This window comes from Phaenicophaeus curvirostris, chromosome 1 (genome assembly GCF_032191515.1).
Source record: "Phaenicophaeus curvirostris isolate KB17595 chromosome 1, BPBGC_Pcur_1.0, whole genome shotgun sequence".
NCBI classification, from domain to species: domain Eukaryota; kingdom Metazoa; phylum Chordata; class Aves; order Cuculiformes; family Cuculidae; genus Phaenicophaeus; species Phaenicophaeus curvirostris.
In genome coordinates this window covers 149817459-149833658 of record NC_091392.1, presented here as the reverse complement: position 1 = coordinate 149833658, position 16200 = coordinate 149817459, and positions in this window count along the sequence as shown.

Below are 16200 nucleotides of genomic sequence, written 5' to 3'. Positions count from 1 at the left end.
TCTCACCCCAGGTGTCACTTAGATGATATGAGTATTAGACTATTACCCAATCTGTCTGTTTTACCAGATGCAGTCGTCCATTGCTTCTTGTCAACTGCTCTGTTTTGCAAAACCAAGCTTTTCATGTTTGGTATTGCCATGGCCCAGATCCACAAGCTACACACTGATGTCCAGACCTTCTTTCAACCTGCACAGTTGAAGAAGGTGTTTTATTTATCTGTGCCACAGTCTGGAGGCCGAAAAAGTCGCTCCCAGGGTGAAATTAAAAGCAAAATTTATTCTGGTTTCAACCAAAACAAACAGACCAAAGAACCTGGGTGCACAACCAAGACATGGAGGTGCGACTTTGGGATTACAGTCTGATCCCTGAAGACAGCCAAGGTCAGTCAGATGTCATTTAGGCTGACTCTAAGGTGTAGTTTCTATTGCTCTGGTACCACTTGATATCTTCTTGAGATCGAGGTTCTTACTAAATGAATGAGATTCCTCAGCTTTTCTTCCATTAGATTACATTTTATATGTGAATAAATCTGAGAACTACAGCTGAACCTTGAGTCAGACTTTGTTTGTCCTCTTCAAAAAAGGCAATTCGTCTGCAAAATCTATGTTTTGCTTTGCTCTCCCTTTTGTCTTCTTGAATGGCTTTTTTCTCTGAACTCTTACACTAAAATGGACAGATCTCATCTCTCCTGTCCGCTATGAGAAACACTTATTCATTGGTAAAATATTGAAAAGTCCAAAGTCTTCAAAGGAAAGGCAATAATATTTTTATTTTACAATTCAGCGCTGAATTGGATGCCCTTCTAAAAAAGGCATCCCATCTTACAAAAGCCGTAGGTATATATATTAGTTTTAGACAAAGAACCATGTAAGTCCTGAAAGAATGTTTATTTTTCTAGGTTATTGAATCATGTCTGGAGACTCCCTTCAGGTTATCTCTTGACCTAGGACAACCACATCTTACAAGACAAGCATATCAATAAAGAGGGCATACAGGAAAGTTAGGGGGGGCTTTTTATCTGAGGATGCAGTGACAGGACAAAGGATAAAGGTTTTAGGATGAAAGAGATTTGGATTAGATATTTGGAAGACATTTTTTAATGTGAGGCACTCGAACAGGTTGCCCAGAGAAGTCATGGGTGCCCTATTTTGGAGGTGTTCAAGACCAGACTGGATGTGGCTTTGAGCAACCTGATCTAGTGGAAGATGTCCCTGCCCATGGCAGAAGGGTTTGAACTAGATGATCTTTAAGGCACCTTCCAACCCAAACCCCTCTGTGATTCTGTGGGATTTTGTGTGAGTCTGTATGTGATACTGGAGAGGAAGAGGACGGGGAAATCAAGGCAAGGCAAGGCAAGGCAAGGCAAGGCAAAGCAAAGGCAGGAAGAAGCATTTCTATTTTAATTCTGTACTTGGAAACAGTCCAGATATACCCATGTCAAATCAAGTAATTTTCAAATTGATAATAATTGACAAGGATGTTAGGGAAAATCCAACAAAAACAATGAGACCATACAGAATAAAAATGTTGTTAATGTAGTCTGCAGAAATAAGTAGAAAACTAACTTTTTAGATGATTCATTGGTGATTTTTGAAGTGTTGGTATCCTTGCTGATAAAATGTGTTTACTCAAATATTTCCAGGCAGGCAAAAAGCATGACAGCATCATCAGTCATAGACTAAAAACAATGGGAAAAAAATACTGAAATAAATACTCATATCTGCTTCTATAACTTTCAAATGAGAAATTAAAATTTTTAAAGGTTGAGCTTTGACAGAATGCAACACAGCTGCAGCACTGTGGGTCCTATGTCAAATTTTATCTTGCTATAACTGAAACTAGGAAATTGAGTATTCCTTCCAGACATAAAATTCTGATGTCAGTAAAAGTGTTGTGAAACTAAAACCAGCGTTAATCTGTTACCCACATGACACCAGACAGAACTAATTCTAGCACACTGACAAATCATCAAAGGGGATATCAGCAACAGTGTAATGCTGCAAAAATACGAAATATGGTAGCTTTTTACTGATGCAAAATTTTGTGGTCTACTCTCTCAGCTACTTCCATTTTACTTCTGTATCATGTAAAAATCATTTGTGTAAAGCTGTCGCCAGCTTTTTATGCTTTTATACTTGTAGATTACATTATTGCAACGGAAGGTGAGAGCACTAGACACATGCTAGGTTGACAGGTCGGCGAGGAACATTAGTACACTAATTGATTAAGCCAGGAAGAGAAAATACCACACTTCGATAAGCACACAGGCTGTTCCTGCTAGTTCATTAAGATCTCATATCATTCCATGAGTGTAATTTGTGCCTCATGTCCCCATTGAACTTTAAAATGTGTCACAGCTGCCCATACAGTATCCCTTTCCAGAACTGAGGTAGAAATCTTATGCTTTGAGTGTAGATGAGTGAGGAAATGCTTCACTTAATGTCTGAAGAAATTTGTGCAGAGCAGTGCATAGAAGACACATGATCTGTGACCACCGTGAAGTTCTTATGAATTTTAATAACTGCCATGCGTATTCTGAAGTATATGACAGTTTAACTACTAATTTGTCAGCTACTTTTCAGAAGAAAAATTTATAGCTCTTACTTGCATAAAATGTAGACTTCAAATTTAAGCTCTTCATAAAAAAAGCACTATGAAGAAAACAGTCGTACATCCAAAACTACCCATCTTTTTATCAGCTCCCGTTTTAGGAATTATTGGTGCATCATCTGGGGTCAATACTTTGCTTTGCAAGTTAAGTTGCATTGCCTGGCAAAAAGTAGATACTAGCATAAAAGGAAGTCTAAACTTGGTAGGGCAGAAGGAAGAAAGATGTAGATAGGAATCTGCTTCATAGAGAATTAGTTCCTTCAGCATCAAAATGGGCTGCATAATGATATCTGTATGTATCTGTACAGAAAAGCCCCTAGAAAATGTCCCAATAGACTCTAAATATCAAAAGACACCATGACAGACTGTTTCACTTTAGCCATTAGAAAGATACATATTGCACCAAAAAAATTTATGCATTTCACAATTAGCATCTAAGGCAGAAAAAAGGAAATAATACATTTCTGTAATATTTAGGGAATGCTAAGCAGAATTATATATTCTATAGAAGATCTAGAGTCTTATAGTCTTCTCAGGTTGTGGCAAATCAAACTTGAGTGGTGAATTCAGAACTGTATTGTTGTAAAACTAATTCCGCTGAAAGCATCATCAGGCCTTTGGTCCAGAGGATATATCCCTTCCATATGTGATAAATTAGGGGGTGGTTCAGTAGGGATAAACTGATTACTTCATATATTTGAAGCAGTGCGAACTGAAAATTTTATTTCCCCAGCTACTCTATATGTGTCAGTTAGGATTGCTGAAATGTCCATCATTTTATTATATGCACACTGGGGAAACCAAAGACAGAATCAAGAAGCAGACATAATTTTTGGTGATGAATTTAGGATTCTGCTGGTGTTTGAAATTTCTTTACCTTCGTCTTGTCCCCAAAGTGAGGTTGCGGTTCTTAAGAATATAGAGATTTATGGACTACACCTCAAATCTGTAAGAAACAGCACTAGAAATTAAAAGCAAATTCCACATACTATACAATTGACATTTTAGGTAACCAAGGAGACTTTGCTGCCTTGTGTGTTACTTCTAAAGTTTCTTAAAGACCTGCAGCTGTGTGTGCCTGAAAAATGAAGAAGTTGACAGTTACCTCCATGAATCTCAGTACTGAGTGCAGGTGTCTGAGTGTTGTGAGTCGGGGCTGTGGGGGTGGTCTCTGTGAGGAGAGGCCAGTGACTTATCTATACCGGACACAGCCATTTCCATATGGCTCCAATGGACCCATTGAGCAGCACAGCTGAACCCCTCAGCCAAGATAGTGGCATCCTGGGAAAGTGTAGTTAAGAAAATTAGAAATGCTGCACAGCACTGAGGAGTCAGAAAAAAAGCATAGGAAAGAGCAGCTCAGAGAAGGAGGTGTTTCAGGCACCAGAGCAGATGCCCCTTGTAGCCTATGGAAGAGACTACGTGGGAGCAAGTAATTCCCTGCAGCCCATGGAGGGACCAGACCAGAGCATGTATCCACACTGCATCCCAAGGACAATCCCACACTCGAACTCATGAAGAGCTCATGCTGGAACAGGATTTTTCTGAAGAACTCCAGCCCATGGAAAGACCCACACTGGAATAGTTTTGTAAGGACTGTAATCCATTTAGAGGACCCATACTGCCACAGGAGAAAAGTGTGAGGAAAAATGAGCAGTAGAGATGAACTATTATGAACTGACCACAACCCACAATTTCCCATCCCCCTCGTGCTATTCAGTGGGGAAGAGGTAAGAGATAAAGAATGAGGAATGAAGGAATCTAACTGAGCCTGAAAAAAATGTGTAAGGAGGAAAGTTGTTTTGATTTTTTACTTTGTTTTTCACTATCTGAATCTATTTTATTTAGCAATAACTTAAATTAATTTTCCCCAAGTCAGGTGTGTTTTTCCTGTGATGGTAATGAGTAAACCATCTCACTGTCTTTATCTCAACCCAAAAGCTTTTTCTTCATATTTTCTCCCTCTCGTCCTGTTGAGGAGACGGAGGAGAGACCAGGTGTGTGAATATCTAGCAGCCAACTAAGATCAATTCACCACAACATCTGTTCAAGATTTTGTGCTCCTGATCACTTTGCCTAAGGAATTGGACATAGCAAACATGTAAATTGTGTGCCAACATACACTGATGCCGAGTTCTGTATGATACATTGCAGTCATAAACATATTCAGTCACAGACTGTAAACTAATTTTTGCACAAAACTTACAGCTAACTAACATTGCTTGCTCAGAAAGTGGGAATTTCAGATTGAAAACCTGAGAGGACAAAATCAGAATACTGGTAACAAAGATAATATCCTATACAAAGCAAAAGATAGGTGATATACTCTATAATATGGTTTATTGTAAGTTTCTTCTCCTTTTTCTATGTTTTATCCAATGTTTCTTGAAAGAAAGTACACAAAGGATATGTAGAATCCCCAGGTGTTTAGTGGACGAGTCAATTAACTTGTGTTTACATTTGTCTTCTCAATATTCTTTTCCTCTGCTACATATAATGAACGATATCTGGCCCTTGAAAGGCTTGAGAGCTGAATTGAGATCTGGTTGGTCACAAGGGTTCATCTCTCAGCCTTGTGTATGGTTTATTTGGAGTGCAATCCTTTTTCCGCTGTAATAAAAGTTACAATTTATTTCCTTACGGTAAATCATCTTGACAGTGTCTTTCAGTTAAACAACAAATCTAAAGTGTCACCTCCCATCATTGTGTTAGAAATGTTTGCTCTGACGGCAACAACAGGCTGCATCATGTTCTGTAGAAAAGCATTATCTCACCTTAGAGATTTTTCAAAAATGGACAAAAGCAGGCTTGATCTGACCAGGAAGCTATGCAAATGTATCTCTTTGCTCAGATGTTCGCACTGCATTGACTAATGGTAAGTTGAAAAACACCACCCAAAATCTCTGAGGAGCTTACATCCACAATAAGATACAAGGTACAGAAGGAGGATGGGAGTCAGATGTGGTAGTGTAGTTATCCAGAGCAGCTTTAGGCACTAGGTGGCAGTCCTAGACATCTAGATGCTGGCCAGAAAGATAGGAGACTCCTCCAAGTCTTCTGTCATACCTGTGATCCCTTTGTGAATATGGCCTAAGAGATCTCAGGTGGCATTAGATGTCTGTTTCAGGCAAATGAATACCTCCCCAAAAGATGACCAACTTTAACAAAATGGTAAAAGAAAGTTGAGTTTGTACCTTCCCAAAGTTCTGCTATTCTAACTTGAAGCATTTCAGTATCTGTTACGTAATCAATACTACTCAAAAGAGATGGTTAAAAATAAATACTCAAAAAAATGTCTTCTGTAATGATGAAACAAGTTTTATTTAAGCATTCCTTTTTGAATTTTTTTTACTGATCTCCCAGATGGAATCAAGACTGGCGATTGCCCTGCCTCAGATGCAGAAACTTGCAATTGGGCTTGTGTAAATTCATGGGGCTTGCACAGACACACCCTTCAAGCCAATCACAGACTGCCTGACAGTTCTAATATATGGATTAAAAGGGGCTACAAATGATCTCAGTTGAATACCTACACCATCCAAGACTACATGTAACTAAAGGCATGACCCAATTTTAGTGGTTTAAAAATTGCAAAGGCAGTTATGACAGCTTTATTTTTGAATTATCTTTAACTAAAACAGTTCGTGTATCAAAAATGACCTACAGTAATAATTCAAAAACTTGTCCTACTTAGGAAAATAATTCTAAATGAAGAAAAGAAATTTTTCAAATCTTTTCTTCATTTAGAATTATTTTCCTAAGAAAATTTCTAAAAGAAAGATTAAAATTGCACGAAAAAAAGTGAAAAGGTTCTCTATAGGATAGTTATTTTTATTTGTTTTATTATACTCTGCCATTGAATTCACCGGTAATCTGCCAGTGCATTGCCATAGAAACAAGGCCACTTGAAAATGTATCCTTTGTGTTTTAATCCACACTACTAAACATTTTCCCTGTAAGAGAATGTCAAATATCTCGATGTCTGAATTATAAAATGAATAAGCTAAGACCACTTTCTGAGCTTTATCAAGAAAGAATTTCAGGAGGAAAATTAATATGTGCGAGGAAACAAAAACATTAATGTACAATTAAAGATACCTACTGAAAAAAGATAAAGATACCTACAGAATTTTCATGAAAGAATGCCCTTCATGGTATATTCTAAATTTCTAAACATAAGTTTTGAAACCATAAGTTATTTTTAATGTAAACCTATTCTATGATTTCCTTTTTAGACAAAAGAAATATAGATAATCAATGGCATTGGGTGAATGTTAATTGTTTCCATTGTTTGAAGCCATTAGTAAATGAATGAAAAGTTCTTCAAAGTAAAAACTTACTGACTTCTATATGGGTTAGACTTTCAAAACCAATGAGTAAAACATCTTTCTCTTACATTTTGCATCTGTTTGTTCAATTCATGCTCTGTGTAGGAGTATTTTATCAATAGTTACAAGCTTTCTTAACTCTCCCCACACTTGTTTCCAAAAAGAGTCTTTCCTGTTCCCTGAAATGTCACATGAATTTAGATAATTTATATTCTTTTAGGGATCGTGCTATCAAGAAAAAAAAAAAAAGAAGATATATTTGGTGTCCAAGTGCTGTACAACTGCCATGAGACAGAACTGTTATGTGAATATGGAATTATATGTAGACTAATTTTTGTTTAAGCTAGCACACCAAACAGTAGGTCAGTTGTGTAGGCATAATACTGTTTTATGTAAGACAGATATACCCTCAGAATATTTGCAGTAATTATAGATGCAAGAGCATCTCACTGAAATACTTGTAAGAATGCAGTTCAGTAATACGTAGAAAAAAAGTGTGATTTTTCATGGGTAACTTTTTAAATAAAACTTAAAGCAAAAGTAAGTTATGCAACTGGGTCTCCTACAGCTTGTAAACATGTTGATTCAACACAGTAGAAACTAGTTTCACTTCATAGCAAAAGATAGCAAAGTTTTGGTAGAATAAGCTTAGTTGTCCTAGCTTTCCTAAACTTCGTCTCTGAAGACATCTCACCATCTTCACAACGATCTCATGTTTAAGAGAAGAATTATCTCATTCCCCACCCTTCTAAGTTTTCATGTAGAACCAAAAAAATGTAAAGTTTCATTCTAAAACTCAGAAGGTATGTCTAGAAGACATGTAGTTTAATGTTCTGTTAAAAGTACATACAGTTAAAGAACATTGTTTAGTACCTTTTCTAGTCAAATTCTGAGTATCTCTCAAGGGTGGATATTCCATAGTCTTTCTAGGCAATACAATCCAGCGTTTTATTACTCTTATAAGATTCCTCCTCTCTTTTTTGATACCAAGAATTTTCCATGCTCCCACCTGAGCCTGTTGTCTCTTGTTCTGCTGTGAGATTGTGAAAAGCTTAGCTGCCTTTTCTTCATACCCTTTCTTTAGGGATTTGAAGACAATAATAAGCACACACCCCCCCGCAAACTTAGCTTTCTTTTCTTAAAGCTGAATGAACCAAGTTTCTTCATCTTCTTGTGCAGCGTGTGCTCCAGCTTCTGATCTTGGTGGCCTCCTGCTTTACTCCTTTGTTATGCCAATGTCTTTCTTGACATGGGGAGCCCAAAGACAAACTCATCACTTCAGGTGCAATCTCACAAGTGCTAGAAAGAAGTAATGTCATCCTTTGACCTGCTAGATGCATTCTGGCTAATTTGGTCCACGATGCAACCTTGTAGCTCAGTGTATCAGCAGCTCCTCCCCGATTGGTGTTTCCAGCAAGTATGCTGTGTCTTCATTGACGCTATTAAAGCTTCTGAGTGGTGCTGATTCTGTTATTGAATGCTGAGAAGCACTACCAGTAGCTGACCACCAGTTGCACTTTGCACTGCTGATCCTCTGAGTTTAGTTTTGCATCCACTTCATTATCCGCTTATATCCCACACCCAGCCCATACTGTCTTGGATGACAGAGCATACCATTTAAAAGTGAAATGTCTTTTGCAAGCGGGAAGCTTGTGGACGCATAGGATACCATGATATCCACAAGCAAAGTAATTAGTCTCAGACTGTGATATCTTGCCCCTCTGTGTCTGGTAACAATGTAGAGAGTCACAGCAGTTTCAATACACCTTTACACAGAAATATGCATTTTAAAAGAAACATGGTATATTTTGCAAATGGGGGATAAATACACTAGCAAACAGCTGTAAAAAGTTATTTTCAGCTACCTGCCTTTTGAATGGCAGTCCACACAAATAATATATAAATGACTGACAGATCACGTGAGAGTATTGCAGGCCAGTATGTATAAGATCACTGTCTTGTATGCATCTGCTTAGAAAAGAGATTTGTATTTATCACTGAAGGACTAATAAAGCTTCAAATCCTTTCTCTTTAATAAAATAATTGTGTAATGTAATTGTGATTATATGGAGGCTTTGTAAAAAAAAGAAATCCTGTTTTCTTCATAGTGGAGAGTTTGTTTTAAATATCGATATTTTGAAATAAAGGGGAATATTAAGGTTAATTCCTTAATTTGGAGCGCTACATGAAAATTACTTCAGTGTAACTGGTATTGGGTGTATTGCTTCTTTCACTCCACCTCTGTATCTCCTGTTCTCTCTTTTCCTCTGTTATCCTGCATTGTCAAATACTCAAGGTGGGTGGTCAGTTCCACATTGCCTGTCTCCTACTTTCAAATTTTTAAAAATATTGATGTCGCCTGAACTGCACATCAGTATTTGTTGTTCATTTTCAGGTGCCCTTATCCTGTTACGTCATTTTGCCACTAGCTCCAAAGTTATGATACTAATGAGAAGTGAATTAACATTATAAACACTTGTTTCCCAAGACACATATTCCTTCATGAAGCCTGAAATGGAGAGGAAGGTGCTTCTATATATCTCCATACTAACAAGGTCCTAGAAGAACTCACATCAGCCTTATGAATTTGGGCCTATATAGAGAAACTGTTAAGCCCACATTTATCTGATTACATTCTGAATGAATAAGGCAGAACACATTTTGATCCCAGTGGTCATTTTTATTCATATAAACTTAACAAAGTGTGCTCTACCCTGCTGACCTTCTTCACAATTCTTACCAGTTTCAATCTGTGAACATGAATTAAAGAAAGGTACTGATGAAATTTGGACTTTTTTGAAAAAAAAAGAACTCGGCTCCAGACTTTCTGTCAGCATAAACCAAATTATTAAAAAAAAAAAAAGTACCTAAGTGAGAATATTTTCTCACAAAGTGTTAATATCATGATTATGTCTTATGCCTCCTTTTCAGCCCTCTATCAAGAGTTATATCAAAAAAACACTATATATGTTTAGCATTCCTGTCTTCTGTTTGAGATATTGTCTATGTCATGAGTGCTACCATGCTTTCATAACCTTCCTGCTGATAGGGAACCAAAGGTAATATTGTACTGAATTAATCAAGAAAATTTATAGATCCTTCTGCAGCCTACCAATCACTTCATAAAGAAAAACAAAAAAAAAAAGAAAAACAAAAAAACCCCGAAACAGAACAAAAAAAGAAAAATGAAAGATTAAATTACAGGCTGCTCAAGTGTTTCATACTTACAATGAATACATCTCAGCTTTTACTAAAATCTATTGTGCATTTTTTGTCACTTGAGTAAGAAGGGATTTTTTTTTAAAGAGTGCTCTCTTTAGCTTTACTTACAAGAGTATACATAAAAGAATAAGCAATACAAATTATGAAAAAAATGTTAAAACAGAGAATTTCTCAATAAAATGTTTTTATTTCTCAAAGAGCTAAACCAAATAACTCTCTTACAGCCAAGACAGACACTGAATGCTGTGACTTATGTGAATGTCCTTGGCAAAAGGATAAAATTAGTTGCCTGTGAAGGAGATGTAGTTTAAGCCAGTGATGTCAGCAGCTAACTGGACACCAGTGAAGCATGACCATAAAGAACAATCCATGCATATTTGTATTTACCCCAGAGTAAAAAGCAATTGCATTTTGATCAATTGATTGCAGTCCTCACCTGGGAAATCTGAAATCACCACCTGTTGTTCTATTTGAATGCCAGTGTGACACACTTCAAATGATTTCAGCAGAATATAAAACACCATTGTACCTCGGGGAGGACACTTACCGAGTTGTGCTCATTTCTGTTAAGCAACCTACTTGAAATGTGGTATCAACAATTGAACTGTGGTAGCTGAATTTCTTAAAGCAAGCATTACACAGCAAATGCAGTTACTCAGAAGCTCTGCAATAGTTCTTAATATTGAAAAAGTACTAGAAAACAATCATCCTATCAATATCTGTAATTACATTCATATATTTATATATGTGTGTGTGGTTCTCACCTTAATTCCTACAAAAATAGGCTTTGCCATGATAAATCTTCTTTCTGAGATGATTATTTTCTGTCTTTTCCTATGTACAAACCTCTGTATTTCTAACCAAAGGCGACAAATAATTTATATTTTATCTCACATTTTAGTCCTTTATTTAAATTATTTTAACCTTATATAATGTTATTTAAGCATTATACTGTGAAAATACTCTTATTTAGCAAGAAATTTTAGGATTATTACAATTTTTTACACATTTTTACTCATTCAGTAGTGAATGAAGAGCAAAAAAAACTGCAGCATTTTCTTTCATGGAGAAAGGGCTGTTAAGTTAAACGATAAAACATCATTGGACTGACTGATACACAAATACAGAGATTACACAAATAGAGCCAAATTGAAAAATACAGCATGGAGTTCATCTTTTATATAAATTAAAGCACCTCAAAAAATCTGCAAAAATACACAAACTTAAATATACATTACTAAATAATTTATTTCGTTACATAGAGGAATGGAAAATAAATCCACATCATTTTTCCCTTTTTTTAAATTTTATTCTGAGTATAACTATACAGTTCCTATTACTGAGTGAATGTTAGGAAAATATTTGCATTGCTTTCCAAACTGGAGAAAGAGAACATCCTTTGTACATTATGACTTCTTTAACAAGAAAAGGAGGCTACAAAATAGAGCTGTCCAAAATGGATCCTGCAGTACAATGCAGCATTTACTCTACCATTCTGCTGCCATTTCAGTTTAAAACACAGACACACAGCAGTAAAAGTCTTGGAGTAAAGACAAGTGAGCTGAGACAGTCCTTTTTCAACTGCACTCTATTAGTTGTATACTTCCCTTTGTAAATAATAGAATGATGCTTTAAACATTTATAGAGGCAGGCATTAAGATTACAGGTTCACAGTCAAGGTGACAGATGGACTGTGTGGTCATATAGAAAAGCTAAGCATAAACCTATTGTACCCCAATCCAAATGTAAAACAAAACCAAAAAAATACAATGGCAAAAATTTAAGCTGATTACATATACAGTTATTTATAAGCTTTATCCTGGACCTGAGGCAATCAAGTACATCTAACCACTGCAGTCTAGTGGTGAATAAAGATTGATTGTGGTAAAGCAAGGTCTTTGTCAGATGGTACTTTGTGGAATTTGCTGTATGGATGATTAATGTGCAAAAGGTCTGCTTATAGCCTTCTGGATATTTTGTTAGCTCTTGCTGCCATCTAGTGATTGAAATTATCCTTTTCCCCCTTTTCCCCCTTTTCCCCCTTTTCCCCCTTTTCCCCCTTTTCCCCCTTTTCCCCCTTTTCCCCCTTTTCCCCCTTTTCCCCCTTTTCCCCCTTTTCCCCCTTTTCCCCCTTTTCCCCCTTTTCCCCCTTTTCCCCCTTTTCCCCCTTTTCCCCCTTCCCTTCCCTTCCCTTCCCTTCCCTTCCCTTCCCTTCCCTTCCCTTCCCTTCCCTTCCCTTCCCTTCCCTTCCCTTCCCTTCCCTTCCCTTCCCTTCCCTTCCCTTCCCTTCCCTTCCCTTCCCTTCCCTTCCCTTCCCTTCCCTTCCCTTCCCTTCCCTTCCCTTCCCTTCCCTTCCCTTCCCTTCCCTTCCCTTCCCTTCCCTTCCCTTCCCTTCCCTTCCCTTCCCTTCCCTTCCCTTCCCTTCCCTTCCCTTCCCTTCCCTTCCCTTCCCTTCCCTTCCCTTCCCTTCCCTTCCCTTCCCTTCCCTTCCCTTCCCTTCCCTTCCCTTCCCTTCCCTTCCCTTCCCTTCCCTTCCCTTCCCTTTTTTCATTTGTCTGCTTATCGTTCTTGCTGGTTGCCTGTTTTTTCATCAGGGCCACACCTGCCAGACAGCTTCATTCTGTTGGGTTTATAGCTACCATCCTATCTCACGAGAGTGTTCTTCTAGACTTTCCTAGAGATTTAAGGCTCAACAGTAATGATCAAGGTCAGGTAAGAAGCGAAGAGCACTGTTACAAATTAGCTACCATGTTCATAAACTCAGCAATAGATGGAAGTATTCTTGCTTTGGTGGAGAAAGCTCTTTCCCACAAGTTTGTGCAGAATAGAGAAAATTTCTCCTGAAATATCTGCCAGAAAAATGGAACTGTATTGAAATCCACATTTCGTGTTTTAAGACAATCTGCGCACTGGGCAAATTAACAACATTGTAGTAATGTAATTTCTTCATATAGGGAATAGAGAAAGTACATTTCTATGTGCTATGATTAGAAATTACATACAATTTATTCAAAGGAATACTTTTAATGTGTCAGAGCAAAGCTGAATTTAAACCCTGAACTGCATTACTAGTTCACAAACAAGAAAATATGGTTAGAGATTTTACAAACCCTGGATTTTGTTTCAGAAGCTGAACGCCATGGTGGGACAGCGTATAGCAACAAAAAGTTCAGCAGCTATTTCTGAAGTCTAGATAGGGTGTTATGAGAGCACATCAAGACATACCACACCGGCAACCCTGCAGAACTCATTGTGCAGTCTCCACAAAATTCTGAAAGCTGCTCTATGAGCCACAGTTTTAAAAGTTCTTTACTATTGATTGTAGTATGATTTAAAAAATATAATCTTAAAAGCATTCTCTTTCTCAAGGGTATCAGTCTTTTTAGGTCCTCAGGAGATTCACCTGCCACACGTGCAAGAGATAGTGTCACTTTAAACCTAATAGCATCTTCTCAAACAGTCAAGCAGTTCAAAACCTTTTCTGAGGATACCTAATGAGCTCTTCAACAACTTTGCTAATTAAAGCCTGGTTTTGATGATTTCATAGGATAGGAATCATTTAAATGTTTAGATACAATAGCACTTCATTGATATGGACATACCAAGTAAACAAAACTGACTGTGCTTTAGCACAAAATGAAGGATGATTTAAAAATTATTTTTGCACGGCCTCTTCAGGCAAAGAGAAAAAAAACCTAGACCAAACAAACAAAAAAACCCAATCTCTGATATGTCCTGGAATTAAATATTTCATAAGAAATGTAAAACAGTGTAGTAATGACTAAGATTTTTTTGAATGAGCAGATATGACCACTACAGGTATTTCTTTCTTGTTTTGCCTAGTATTTACCTCATGTCATGTTTTTTACTGTTATTAAATTGTTTTTTACTGTTTTAGAACACTATATACATAAATTTTGTGTAAACATTGTCCTCAAAATTACAAGGAATCAAACATGGAAGACAAAGATCAGAAATCCTGTGTTTGTATTTTTTTTTAAATGATGCATGTAGCATTTGCCAGCAATAACTCATCTACTGCAGCGCATTCCTCCTTTGTTTCACAGTAGTTATTATTAAGTTCACATCTTAAATCCATTAATCCTACTGCAGCACCTATACTTTGATGAAAGAAAGTGAGAATGAAAAAAATGTACTCTAGGATCAAATACAGGATTTCTATTACTAAACTTCAAATGACCACAGGAGAGTCTTCTAGTCTTCAATATTTAAGAAAGTCTCCACAGTTGTTAAAGTGAAAGAACTTCTATTTCCTAACTCATTTTATTTTATAAAATAGAGCAGGGTGAGTCTTGCTTACCAGATGACCACTTCATTCATTCTCTGCTTTCTTTTAATTTTGATTTCCAGTTTTTTCCTAGTCTTTAAGAAAGAATTGAATGCTGAAAAACATTGACCATGATGGTAGTGATATAACTGAGTTAATAGACATCGCTTCCTGGCTTCAAACTCTGTACTGTTCTTTCACTTCCTAAGTGTGACTCCATCTTGGCAACGATCCAGTAATTTTTTAATTGCTTGCTTTAGCCATGTGAGTAGTGCATATGAAATCAACAAGACTGTTCACTAGTATACAAATTGATGAATGTGCATGGCTTTTTTTGGAAAACCTCCTGGAATGATATCATATATTTTCTCCTTCCTGATGCACAGACAGGATTCATGGATAATCTGGTAATAAAAAATATTTTCTCCTTCCTGTGACCTCACATTTGTCCCCTCCAGTAAGGAACATCGTTCTTATCACTCATTATTTGGCATTCTTGGAATACATCCAAAAATCATCTTAACCTGCATGTAACTGCATTCAAAGTAGCATTGAGGAACCTTTTTATATAGTCTGTTTAAAACTGAATATCTAGGTTTTTTACTAAAGGCCCTAGAGGAAAATATTAAATTTTATCATATGGTCCCTTGAGCCTTGAAGATACATGGAAAAATAATTAATTTAAACCACTGCTTTTCTTTTACTAACCTGTAAATTATTTTTTATGAACATGCTGACATCGTCTCAAATACAGTGGCATGAATATGCTGCTATAAAAATTATGATCCTGTTAACATGTTAAACACAATACATTTACCTAGGATGCAAACTAATTTCTTTTTTTACCACACAGATAACAATATTAATGATGCATTATTATTGATAAGGGTTATAGGCATTCATATTTTGTACACGCAAGTAGGAAGATGAAAAATTCTAAATCAGATGTATGGTTTTGGCAGACTAAAGCAATACATACTTCAACTGCATCTGAACTAGAAATTGCTGGAAAATTATTCTTTTTTGTACCTTTGCTGTGTTTTTTTATTCATCATCTTAACGTACATATGCTGAAAACTAAAAGTGGGACACAAAGGGAAGAGGAAAAAATGCATAGAAGATCTCTAAAGTTCCTACACACACACAAAAGTTTCTAAGAGGCAATTATCTATATTATCCACACTATATAAAGTCTCTTTGAGTTTATAGCTTTCAAAATTGCCTAGAATATATTTAAATTCATTTACAATACTGGTCGTACTTTGTGGGATGATATATATGTCCAAAGGAAAACTGGAAATTTTTTGAAATGTTACTAGATAGCTACCTGTGTCCAAAAGCGTATATTGTTTCTGAGTTTGGTTAGTCTTTTTCTTTCTGTTTTTTCATTCTAATAGATAAATCATGGCTAAATGCTTAGGAGGCAAGAATGTATCAGGAATCCTTAGAATACTGCTCTGGGTTAACCTTAGCTAACAGCCAAATGCCTACATAGCTACTTGCTTGCACCCTTCATTAGTAGGACAGGCGAGAGAAAAGAGGACAAACAAGAAAGAAAAATATATTGTGGGTTGAGACAAAGACAGTGAGATTGCTTATCAATTACTGTTACAGGCAAAATAGACTTGACTTGGGTAAAATTAATTTAATTTATTGCCAATTAAAAGCAAAATGTAATTACTAATTCATGTAGTGGAAAACAAAAAAAAAAGCAAACCCAAAATTATTTCTCTACCCTCATTCTCAGCATT